Genomic DNA, 8,851 nt, shown 5'->3' with positions numbered 1-8,851 from the left:
GAGTTGGTGATGGACAGGGAGGCCTGTCATGCTGCAGTCCATGGGGTCGCAAAGAGTCAGACACGATTGAGCGACTGAACTGAACTGAAACCATGATTCAGGTGTCAGCTACCTTCCAGAGAGCACCCAGGATTCAAGGATAAGGACAATTTCTTCCCTGAAGAACTGTTGTTTGATTTTTTTTTTTTTTTTTTGCCTGCTCGCAAGTGTTCTGGATGTGTTAGGCATTGTATTTTACATTATCTGGCAGAAATGTGGAGCTGGTGAAATTTACACGTTAAAGCCAAAAGTCCTAATCCTCTTGGAGATACAACATTTTATAGGTTTTAGGGAGACAGTTTTAGGTTGAAAATAATGAACAGCTCTCAAAAATTAGTTGCCTGATGATGCACCAGTCAGCCGATGAACTGCCTAGAGCTGGAAGTTTCCAACAGGAGTACTGGATATTTTCATATTAACTATAAAGTTGAACTAGAAAATTCCTAAGGTATATTCTAATACTAAAAGTTCCATTCAGTTCTCAGATTTTTATAAGATGGAATCAAAGGGAAATTCAACAGTTTGCCTTGCCAGGCTCAGGAATTCCACTAAATGCCGAAGCACAAAACACAAACAGCCCAGCTATCTATCCTCTTGGTGCCAATTTGCGGATATCACTTCTAGTAAACTTAAAAACTAATCAAGCTCCTATCAACCTACTATCCCCCCAACTTGGCATGTGTGTAAATACATACACGTATACATGTGCCAACTTATGACTTAAGAACAGGTTTGAGTGGTCTTCAAAAACAAAGGATGATTTTAAGGAACCCCATTAGAGTACTCTCTTGTTTCTATCATATGTGTGTGCTAAGTCGCTACAGTCGTGCCAGACTCTTGGTGACCCTATGGACTGTAGCCTACCAGGCTCTTCTGTCCATGGGATTCTCCAGGCATAAATACTGGAATGGGTTGGCATGCCCTCCTCCAGGGGATCTTCCTGACCCAGGGATCCAACGCAAGTCTCTTATGTCTTCTGCATTGGCAGGTGGGTTCTTTACCACTAGCACCACATGCGAGGCCCATTCTATCACAGGAGATAGTCAAATATTCATAAACAAAACCTTACACTTCCTGAAAAAATTTGTCCAAAACTGAGTCTGCTTTTCAAACTTAACTCCACGAATTCATTCAGAATTTTCAAACTTCACATTATCATTTCCAAAAACAGAAATCATTATTCAAACGTACTCTTTCTGGGATGACTACTTTGTAACTACTACTGCCACGCAACTTCAGTTTCTGATGCCATGTAATGGTAAACACTCCTGTGGTTCCTTATATGAAGGAAGGCGAGTGCAGCAACCTGAAAGGATGGAATAAACCTAAAGTCCTAAGTAACATCCATCAAAAGCCAAACCAACTGGGACCACCAACCTTTCGGTAAGGTGCTAACATCCCTTGCGGCTGCTGTTTCTTTTCACTTGCTTCCTTCAATATCCTGAGACTAGAGACTAAATGGCTTTATGATGGCTTGAATAAATAACAAATTGGTAAGAGAACTGTGTATCATGAGAGCATACATAGTAAGCTTGACTTTTGAACTCATAAAAACCTATGCCCTATTAATGAGATTTATTCTTTGTATAAGTGAAATGACCTCTAACCACTATTTATTTGTCATAGTTTCCTCTATGTAAATATCATCTCACATAACCCATTAGAGCCAAGTAGTGGATACTCACTGAACTTTAAAAATTAGTGAAACAAAAAACTAGATAAGCAACAATCTGTTACAGTGGAAGATCAATAAAAATTTCCTTTAAAAATGTTACTTGCCTCAATAGTTAAAAGAAATTTTTTTTGGCCAATGGGTCTTCGGTGTTCATTTACCTCTTCATAACCTTACTGTTTAAAGGGCTTGGAAAGACACTTGGTGCATATCTGCTATTATTATTAATCTTTAAGAACAATTTTAGATAATGATATAAAAATCTTTTTCTGGATTGTAAAAAGACTCCTCCAATTAAAAATATTAAATTCCAACATGTTATTCCAATCATTTTTATTTTAACTTACTTCTTTCTTCAACCAATACTTTTAGGATATTAGCTATCCAAAAAAAGAAATTTTTTTTAAGACAGGAAAATCACTAGCCCCAGACCTGTTAGCCAGTCTATGTGACAGACAAAAAACTTCCTAGTCATTGACTGAAAAGGAAATCAAATGTTACATAGTGATCTACACCTGAATGTGTCCATGGCACTTTGAAAAGGCAAGGATGGGATGAGAGTTCTAAGGCTGGCTTTCATAATACTAGTTCATTGACTGAATCTCGTCTTCTGAACTATTAAGGTAACTAAACCAAATGTCACTATTTCTCAACGTTTCCTCCCACTTTAAAAACCATGACATCTTAAGGGAGATGTATTTCTGCTCTGCATTGGTTAATTCCAAACAAAACTTGTGCCACACAAATAAACTCAGGTGACTTCATAAACTAATACTTTGACATCTTTCTTATGTCATTTTACAATGTTTGCTAATTATCCTGAAATTCACAACAGTTCCTCCTGTTATTAAAAATGAGGAAACTGAGGCAAGAGAAGTAAGTTGCTACTTTGCAGCAAGCGGGCATCTCTCTGGACACTGCAAGCTGCTGTCCTCCCCTATTAAACCACAGTGCTTTTCTTAACGGTTTAGTGGCTAAGTGGCTCTGACTCTTTGTGGCCCCATGGATTGTAGCCGGCTAGGCACCTCTGTCCATGGGATTTCCCAGGCAAAATTGCCTATCAAATAAATAGGCACATGGAAAGCCTTCTCCTCACAGACATGTAAGACAACTCCACCAAGAAGAGAATTCCTATCCGTGCCCTCCCAAGAAGAAGAAACCATGAAACCAAAGTAACCATGCTTCTCAATCTGCACTGTGGACAAGGGGGTAAAAAAACGAAAGAAAAGAAGGAGTCGAGGAGGACCAACTTCTGAGACTGATGACCACGTTATCAGGTTTATTCCGCACACTGGGCAATTACTGAAACACTGCTTAAGGAGAAACGGAATCAGAAATTTAGAGATTTCAGTCTTAAACCCCAAAACAAAAACACCTGAAATTAAAGTATTTCCGAAACCTGTACAGTTGTTGGCTTATTCTTACTTGCTTCTGTAAAACCCACAAAGCCTACTTGGAGTCCCTAGTATTTAGAGCTGATTCCTAGTGTCCACCAGCGTCAACTTTCCCGCGTCCAATTCCAGAAATACGGCTGGGTCTGATCCAGGCAGGATCTTCCGGCACGTTTTCCTCTGAAATTCATTAGCCTCACACCACCTGGCGACGTCCTACCTCCGACAGCTTCCCGTGAACAGTACCATAAACGTGAGGGAGAGAGTAAGAGCAGGCATGTACCTTTTACTATGTCCCTTAGAGAAAATACTTAATAAAACTCTGGGGGCAGAAACTGGCAAGGGACACCTCGCTCGGCCCCTGGCTCCCACCACGATACAAAGACAGGGAAAGCAGAAAGCAGCCCGGGGTCTCTGCACCCCACAACCTCTCTCTCTCTCTCTGCAAGAGAGAAGCAGACTTTCGGGGCAACTGGACTCAGCTCTCAACAACCCCCTCCCACGTGGATCTCCTTCCTCTCCGCAGCGCAGGGTCGCACTGGAGACTGGGGTCTGGAAGGGATCAGACCACGCCGGGGCTAGCGCGGGAGGACGGAGGGACTCGCTCCAGGCAGACACACCAGCCCCTTTCTAGAGGCCCTGGGCTGTACGCCTCCCAGTTCCGGGGTCTGAGCTTCGACGCCTGGAGACCCCCCCCCCGCCCAGGTGCCTCCACGTCTCCCCCAGAGGGAAACAAGAAGCCCCAGAAGAACTGCGGGGAGAGCCGGGCTGCCAAGCACCGGGTCCGGGCGGGATGGAGCCCGGGCCGCGTGCGACGGAAGACGGGAGGCGGCCCTTTGCAGCCGCCGCCCCTCCCCGGGCCCCGGCCTCTCCCGGTCCCGAATCGCAGGCTGCGGAGCGGCCCTCCCCTCCTCACCTCAAGGCGGCGGCGGCAGCGTCCCGCGGTCCGGCGGTCCCGGACCCCTGCGTGGAGGCGGCGCTGGGCGAGAGGAGACGCCGGTAGCTCCGGCGATGGCTGACAGGCGCGCAGCGCCAGGCCGGCCCGGCACACGGGGAGGGGCGGGGCTTCAGGACTCCGGCCCCGCCCCGCCCCGCCTCCGCTCCCACCTCAGCCGGCGAGCCCCATGAGGTGACTACGTCCGGGGTTACTTGAGGCCGTTCACCTCCGACCCCGCTCCCCACGGCGGCGCGGTCTGGCTGGCCACGCAGAGAGGCGCGGGCCCCGAGGGCCCGGCGACAGCCAATGGGAGGACGGCGCGGGGCGGGGCGACGTGAGGCGATACGGATGGTCCGAGCACCGCTCTGCCATTCGGGGCCCAGCGGCTAGAGGGCGGGCGGGTCCCGGGTGGCCGCCGGCCCTTTCTCCGGGGGCGGTGCCAAGCCGGCGGCCCGGCCGGCTCCCCCTCCCGGCGAAGCGGGGAATGGGGAATGGCGCGAGGGGCTATCCGGCTCGGGGCGCGGGAAGGGAGCGCTGGATCGAGCAGGGCTGAGCGAGGCGGGCGGTGCGCAGGCCGCGTGAGGACCTTACCCTGTTCAATCCCCGGGCCCCGACGCGGAGGGTATCGCATTCATGAAGTGCCCAGGATCACACAGGCTGGTTTCCAAGTTCCGTGCTGGCAAACCAAGCCCTGTTCTGAGACAACCGGCCTCGCTGGGTGGCCCACCCCAAAGGAGGCTGAGGTGCTGAATCCTGAAGCACTTGAGGGGAAGCCTCGATGAAGGAAGCTCAGTAAGAAGGGCAGAGTGCCAAAGGACAGGCTCCTGCGCCTGCCCCGAGCCTGGACGGCACCCAACTCCCGGCTTCTTGGAAAGGAGCGCGCCTCCCCATCTCCACGGTGGTTACACCAGGTCTTTGAGAAGAAGGCAGCCGATTTCTCTAGTTTTGCCCGTTATTTTACAGCAAGACATTCATGGTGATTCTGTGTTGAAAATTAATAGTAACTGGAAAGAATACAAACATATAATAAAACTATAGAGCAGGAGAGAAGGAAAATTAGAGAAAATTGCACTTCAGAAGAGTGAGTTTAACTCTTTCCAATCCTGCCCAGGGTACTTTTCTGAACTTCTAACAAACTTGTGCTAAGTGGTACAGAGGATGACAGTTTGATGGGAAGAAGTCCTGAGCCAGGGAGCAAAGAGTGAACAGGATAGAAATACACAAACTGAGGTCAGAAGTTCTTGGAAGGAAGCCGAAGCAGGAAGATAGGAAGGTTGGTCAACAGGGAAGAGTATTCTAGAAGCCCTCATCATACCTTTAGGTGGTGACTTCTCCAAGAGTACCAACCTACTTGAATAGAATAGAGACTGGAAACACATTCAGAAGGAAAATGTGAACTTTATATAGAGCAGTCACCCAAGTTTCACAATAACTGTCATTAGATGCACCTGTCAGTTGAACAAAGAGAGGAGAGTCAGAATATAAAGATAACTGAGCAAGGCCTCACTGTTTAACAAGATGTTTGACCTGATTGACTGAAAAAAAAAAAAGCATGGAAAGAGGAAACTTTATCTCTTCCCTATGAAGCTGCCATGAAGGAAGCGACTTTACAAAGAACTAAAAATCTTGAGGTTATTTGTCTTATTTTTCATCTACTTTTCCTAGTTCCTACTACTTATAATAGATTTCTTTCTTAGTGATGTTGCTGTTTATCAGCCTTAGGAATACTGCAGAACCAGGGGGTCGTGCTCAGAAACTGTCCTTATGTGAACCTTCAGCAAGCCCTTACATGTCTTGCTTTTGACCTCATTGAACATTTGAATTAACTGAGCTCTATAAAGTACTAGCCAAGGAGAGACCTAATGAATGAACTACCATGAAAGAAAATGAAGGATGAGTTAAGATACACCAAGACTATTTACATGAGATATAGTAATCTAATTATCATCATCAAGTGACAGTTGGACCAAGAGTGGGCAGAGAGCTGTGTCTTTAAGACAGTTCACCTGGATTTCAACTCCGAAGTGGTGTTTAGTTTGATGCATGCCACAACCTGCCCATCTCCACTATAGGCTCTTTAGCGCTGTTCCATGGGTACTTGCCACACAAGCTTATGTCTGTAAGAAGTGGTGGAGAAGAGTTAGAGGGTGGAGAGCTTACTCTACAAGACTAACAGGTGTGAGAGAAGGGAGAAAATGGCACATTTCTAGGTGCCATAATGGCTGTAACAGACTGAACTGTGATCTAAATTTATATGTCAAAGTCTCAACCCTCAAGCACCTCAGACTATTAGTTGGAGATTGGCTCTTTAAAGAGGAAACTGAAGTCATTAGGTGGGCCCTAATTCCAAATGACTGGGGGCCTTATAGGAAGAGATTAGGACACAGACACACAATGAGGGAAGACCATCTGTGAATCACAATTGATGAAGCCTTTACCAGATGTGGCTGTTTTGCTGGAGAAGATGGTCAACTACGAGCCAAAGAAAGAAGCCTAAGAAGAAACCAACTCTGCTGACATTTTAATCTTAGACTTATAGCCTCTAGAACTGTGAAGAAATAAACTTCTATCGTTTAAGTCACTCAGTCTGTGATATTCTACCATGGCAGCCCTAAAAAAACTAATACAAGTTTCCAAATACCAAATGGCTTCCAGGTTTTTAAAAAGAAGGTTAGACTAAGGTATCAGGGATTTTCCCCTGAGCATTCCAACCCTAAAGATGGTCTGTCACCCTATTCTGGGGCAAATAAGAAAAGCCTGAGGGCATAGCTATTTTTAAGATATCCCAATCTAGTTGGGAAGACAAAACTAAACACCAAAACAGAGTGTCTAGATCTTGCTCTTTAATTGATAATCATGTAAGTTTTAAAAGAGCTGTACATAAAGGAGGATAAATTCTCAAAACTAAGTCCAGAAATACATAAGCAGTATGTGTGACTGTCCACGGCATTTTGGCACTTCATTGTCAACTTCAGTTTGTAGTAGTGTTTCTCAAAATATGTTCCACTGACCACCTGAAAGAAAGTCAGTCGGTGCTTGTTAAAAATACGGATTACCAGCCCCACTTCAGACTCTTTTTTTAAGCAGTAATTATTCACCCTGGAGTTAAAGAACAATAGTTTAGGATTTATCATTATTTTTCCCTCTTTGCTGTCAGTGTCTCCAATGAAGAACAACATGTCCTACACCTGCACAAACTAGACAGAAAAGTCTGGCAGGTCAGGCCAAAGTTGAACCAAGGTAGGAAAGAATGTGCCTGAATAAGAAATGGACCCATAGGACTTCCCTGGTGGTCCATCGGTTAAGAATCTGCCCGCCAATGCAGGGGATGCAGCTTCAGTCCTTGGTCCGGGAAGATCCCACGTGCTGCAGAGCAACTAAACCCATGCACCACAACTACTGAGCCCACAAGCCCCACCGCAATGAGAAGCCCATGCACGGCAACAAGGAGTAGCTCCCCACTCACTGCAACTAGAGAAAGCCCACGAGCAGCAACCAAGACCCAGCACAGCCAAAAATAAAAATAAATAAATAGAAAATATTTATTATTTTTTTTAAAGTAAATAGACCCTCAAAGAGCACCCTCTCCTGGTGGCTGTCTGGCCACGGTTCCAAATTCCTTAAATGGCAGAGTCAGCGATAGACCTTTAGGACAGTATTCTTGCCTGGGAAATCCCATGGACAGAGGAGACTGGCAAGCCTGCATGCAGTCCATGGCGTCGCATAAGAGTCAGACACGACTTAGCAACTAAACAACAGCACAATACAGGGGATATAATACGATGTTATTTCCCACTGGCCCCCAGTACAGAACACTTACACTAATCTGGCTTCCAGCTCTTGCCGTGCTTATCTTTACTTTTGCTTATACTGGCAAACTTGTCCTGCCTCTTTCCTAATTTTCTGAATTTTTCTATAGTCTGTGGGAGTCCCATTTTCTCAAAGAAGATCTCTTTTATTTCTCCAGCTCCTACTGATTATCCTTCCTTTGAATTCTACTAGCAATCTGGTCACCACCACATGGTTCAGCATTTACTGGGCTAAAAATTTTTTGTGGGTATGTTGGTTTCAGCTCTCCAGCTGAATTTTAATTGTCTTAAAAGCAGAGAGCACTTCTTACACTTTGGTACTGCCCTCAATAGCTAAGTAGAGATATTCGTATGGGCTTCACTGACTGAAAATAAAGGCTGGCTCTGTACCTCAGAGACCTCTCTGCTTCCAACGTCTGCTTGTCCGTCTTCAGGTCGCGTCTGGGAGGCAAAAACCTCCAGAAGGATACTTCACAGATGGACAGACTTCAAGAAAGTCACTGCCTTGACCAGAACGGAGGCTCTAGTCATGAGATAAGAGAAAAAAGAAGACAAGAAGACTTGATCAGAACATTGTGTACTTCGACTCTGCTCAGCCGTGCAGGTTTGTCCAGGGTTAAGAGCCTGAGGGAACTTCACACCAAAAGGTCAGAAACTGTCTGCAGGAAGGCCACTTTATAAGTCTGGTCCTGATGATGAAAGGCAAGATTACACAACGAGAAAGACAGCGTTCGTCAGAGGCTCTGCATGATGTTTTCACATGGACACTTGAGTTTTCACAAGGCATTTCAGCTTCTCCTCCCTCCTTATTATCCAATCGCAGACACTGCCAAGGCCTAGCTGTCCTATCTATAATTGGCAGTCACCAAAACTTGGCTGCCTCTTGCATGACACCTCCAGTATCTTTTCTCTTGGCTCTGCTGGGTCTTCCTTGCAGTGCATGGGCTTTCTCTAGTTGTGGCACAAGGGCTTAGTAGCCCCGGAGCATGTGGAATCCTAGTTT

The 8,851-nt window shown here is 46.0% G+C and overlaps 1 protein-coding gene across 1 annotated transcript in view; it reads right to left on the bottom strand.

Annotated features, from left to right (window-relative positions):
* ACACA (acetyl-CoA carboxylase alpha) overlaps positions 1-8,546 on the bottom strand; it is a 242,720-nt gene extending 234,174 nt beyond the window's left edge. The window contains exon 1 of the mRNA XM_040244115.1: positions 8,239-8,546. The gene's annotated coding sequence lies outside the window, so the exon portion shown is untranslated. The remainder of the gene's footprint in view (positions 1-8,238) is intronic.
* Positions 8,547-8,851: the final 305 nt, after the last annotated feature.

Source organism: Oryx dammah, unplaced genomic scaffold (genome assembly GCF_014754425.2).
Source record: "Oryx dammah isolate SB20612 unplaced genomic scaffold, SCBI_Odam_1.1 HiC_scaffold_8, whole genome shotgun sequence".
Classification (NCBI taxonomy): Eukaryota; Metazoa; Chordata; class Mammalia; order Artiodactyla; family Bovidae; genus Oryx; species Oryx dammah.
The sequence above is the reverse complement of the archived record's forward strand: the minus strand, read 5'-3'. Positions and strand labels throughout refer to the sequence as shown.